Genomic DNA, 4,087 nt, shown 5'->3' on the forward strand with positions numbered 1-4,087 from the left:
GTGTGTGTGTGTGTGTGTGTGTGTGTGTGTGTGTGTGTTGCCAACTTATTGAGATATAATTTACATAAAATAAAACACATCTATTTAAATGTATGGTCTTGGCTGGGTGCAGTGGCTCAAGCCTATAATCCCAGCCCTTTTGGGAGGCCCAGGTGGGTGGGTCATTTGAGGTCAGGAGTTCGAGACCAGCCTGGCCAACATGGTGAAACACCATCTCTACTAAAAATACAAAAAATTAGCTGGACGTGGTGGCGAATGCCTGTAATCCTAACTCCTCGGGAGGCTGAGGCAGGAGAATTGTTTGAACCTGAAAGGTGGAGGTTGCAGTGAGCCGAGATGGCCCCATTACACTTCCAGCTTGGGCAACAAGAGCGAAACTTCATCTCAAAAAATAAATAAATAAATGAATAAATAAATAAATATATGGTCTTATGTAACCATCACTGCCATAGTTAAGATAGTAAACATTTCCGTTACCATAGAAACTTCCCTCATGCCTCTTTTCCACTCCCTGTCCCAGGCAAGTACTAATTTGATTTCTGTCAATATAGGTTAGATTTGCCAATTACAGATCTTAATAGAAATGGAATCACATTATATGGACTCTTTTTCGTCTGGCTTTTTTTTCACTCAGTTTAATGCTTTTGGCTTCATCCATGTTGTTGTGTGTGTCAGTGATTCTCATTGTGTGAATGGATTACAGTTTATTCATTTCCCTGCTGATGGACATTTGGGTTCTTTTTAGGTTTGGGCTATATTATGAATTAAGCCGCTATGAACGTTTAGGTACAAGTCTTTGTGTGGACACATTTTTTTGTTTGTTTGTTTCTCTTGGGTATATACTTAAGAATGTAATTGCTGGGTCACATGGTAAGAAATTGTGAGGCTGTTTTCCAAGATGTTGTACCATTTTACACTCTCACCAGATGTGTATGAGAGTTCCAGTTACCTACATCCTTGTCAATTCTTGGTGTTGTCAATCTGCTACTTTTAGTTAATCTAGTGGATGTGTAGAGATATCTTATTTTGGATTTCATTTTCATTTCTCTAAGGACTAATGTTGCTGAACCTTTCTTTAAAAGGGAACTTTTTATTTATTTTTTTGTTTTGTTTTGAGACAGGGTGGCACTATGTTACCCAGGATAGTCTTGAACTCCTGGGCTCAAGTGAGCCTCCACCTCCCACCTCAGCCTCCCAAGTAGCCGGAACTACAGGCATGCACCAGTGTGTCTAACGTGCTGAAGATTTTTGCATATGCTTTTTAGCCTTTCATATACATTTGTGAAGTGACTCTTCAAGCCTTTCACCCATTTTAAAAATTGGATTATTTATTTTCTTATTGCATTATAACAGCTGTTTGTATTTTAAGTTGGTAGAGTTTTAAAGTACATATTTAAACTGCTAGACTTATGTATTTATTCCACTCTAAGCAAGTGCATAGAAAAAATCTCTAAAATCACCATAGCATTGAAAATATTACCTGAGATGTCTATCCTTACCCCATCCAACCCCCAGGCTAAAATCTGTTTCCATTTGAGACTGTAAAATCATCATAGCAAATGACCTAATATTTTAAGTTTAATTGATATTTCTTTAGTAAAAGAAAAAAAATTTCTTCCTACTCTTTCACAACATGAAGGGTATGCAATTTTTTTAAAAAAATGTCTTTTTCAATTCTTGCCATGTTAAAACCAGACATAACTATATTATTCCATTTAAAAACTGTCCAGAACTATAAAAGATTTTTATTTCAGTTTATAAAAGGGATGTTTCAACACACAAAGATAAATTATTATGAAGACATTATTATTATTGGCCAGGCGTGGTGCCTCACGCCTGTAATCCTAACACTTTGGGAGGCCAAGGTGGGCAGATTGCTTGAGCTCAGGAGTTTGAGACCAGCTTGGGCAACATGGTGAAACCCCATCTCTATAAAAAATTAGCTGGGCATGGTGGCATGTGCCTGTAGTTCCAGCTACTTGGGGGGCTGAGGCAGGAGGATTGCTTGAACCTGGAGGTCGAGGCTGCAGTGAGCTGAGATGGCACCACTGCACTCCAGTTTGGATGATAAAGTGAGATCTTGACTCAAATAAGAAATTATTATTCAATTAAGTTTCTAATAAAATAGAAAATCTCTCCCATACATCAGCCAACATGTAGAAATGTCTAAAAATTTAAAGCCTCAAATTGGGCAATTGCTTTAAATGTTAATTTGTGTCATAAAATTGTGTTTCTGCAACAAATAAATTAATATTTTTATCATAATACAAATAATATAAATGTGAATTTTTTTTACTATAATACTTTAAGTTCTGGGGTACATATGCAGATCATGCAGAATTGTTACATAGGTATACATATGCCATGGTGGTTTGCTGCATCCATCAACCTGTCATCCACATTAGGCATTTCTCCTAATTTTATCCCTCCCCAATATCCCCACCCCTGCTAACCCTCCCCTAGCCTCCCCACCCCCCAACAGACCCCAGTGTATGATGTCCCCCTCCCTGTGTCCATGTGTTCTCATTGTTCAACTCCCACTTATGAGTGAGAATATGCGGTGTTTGGTTTTTTGTTCTTGTGTTAGTTTGCTGAGAATGATGGTTTAAAAAATGGTTAAAAAGACATGAGATGGTTGATGGTGGTTAAAGAGAGAATGATTATGAGGTTAAAAAGAGAATGATGGTTTAAATGATGGTTAAAAAGAAAAATTTTAAGTAAAAAGCAGTAAAAAAGAAAACAATTTAATGTATTACAGTAAACTGATGGAAATTCCATTCAGGGTAGAATTATGGGTTCTTGGTTACCTGTCCCTTTTCCAATCTACCCGTATGACAGGTAACTGAAGCAAAGAGAGAGCGAGTAATTTGTCCAAGACCACACCACTTGCTGGTGAAGAACTGGAAAGGGAATGAAGATTCGCTAGCAGGTTAGTGTTATATAACATATTTTCTTATAATTGAGATCTAAAATTCCTATTAAAAACCTATACTTGTGCCAAGCATGGTGGCTCACACCTGCAATCCTAGTGCTTTGGGAGGCTGAGGCAGGAGGATATCTTGAGGCCAGGAGTTCAAGTAACATAGACCCAGTCACTACAAAACATTTTCTTTCCCTCTTTCTTTCTTTCTTTCTTTCTTTCTTTCTTTCTTTCTTTCTTTCTTTCTTTCTTTCTTTCTTTCTTTCTCTCTTTTTTCTTTCTTTCTCTTTCTTTCTTTCTTTCTTTCTTTCTTTCTTTCTTTCTTTCTTTCTTTCTTTCCTTTCTTTCTTTCTTTCTTTCTCTTTCTTTCCTTCTTTCTTTCTTTTTTTCTTTTTCTTTCTTTCTTTTATTTTTTTGAGACAGAGTCTCACTCTGTCACCCAGGCTGGAGTGCAGTGGTGCAATCATGGCTCACTGCAACCTCCACCTCCCATGTTCAAGAAATTCCCTGCCTCAGCCTCCCCAGGTAGCTGGGATTAGAGGCACCCACCACCCTCTACTAAAAAAAATACTAATTTTTGTATTTTTAGTATAGATGGGGTTTCACCATCTTGGCCAGGCTGTTCTTGAACTCCTGACCTCATGATCCACCCTCTTTGGCCTCCCAAAGTGCTGGGATTACAGGCACAAGCCACCATGCCCAGCCTCCGCTACAAAACATTTTTAAAAAACTAGCTAGGCATGGTGGCACATGCCTGAAGTCCCAACTATTCAGGAGGCCAAGGCAGGAGGATCATTTCATTGCCCAGGAGTTCAAGGCTGCAGTGAGCTATGATTGTACCATTACACTCCGGTCTGGGTGACAGAGCAAGACCATGTCACCAAAAGAAAAAATGGGGGGAGAATGCAAGCACCGCGCTAGCCTTTTGCCCCATTAATTTAAAAAAGAAAATGTTTGTCCCTTTTGACTGCTGAATAATATTCCACAGCATAAATGTACTACTATTTAACCACTCACCCATTGAAAGACATCTAGATGGTTTCTATTATACAGCTTTTAAAAATAAAGTTGCTGGCTGGGCGCGGTGGCTCACACCTGTAATCCCAGCACTTTGGGAGGCCGAGGCGGGTGGATCACGAGGTCAAGAGATCGAGACCATCCTGGTCA

The 4,087-nt window shown here is 38.8% G+C and overlaps 1 pseudogene; it reads right to left on the reverse strand.

Moving 5' to 3' along the window:
* The window catches only part of LOC108288180, a 48,858-nt pseudogene that overhangs the window by 1,121 nt on the left and 43,650 nt on the right, over positions 1-4,087 (reverse strand).

The sequence above is a fragment of the Cebus imitator genome, unplaced genomic scaffold, assembly GCF_001604975.1.
Source record: "Cebus imitator isolate Cc_AM_T3 unplaced genomic scaffold, Cebus_imitator-1.0 Scaffold16, whole genome shotgun sequence".
NCBI lineage: Eukaryota > Metazoa > Chordata > Mammalia > Primates > Cebidae > Cebus > Cebus imitator.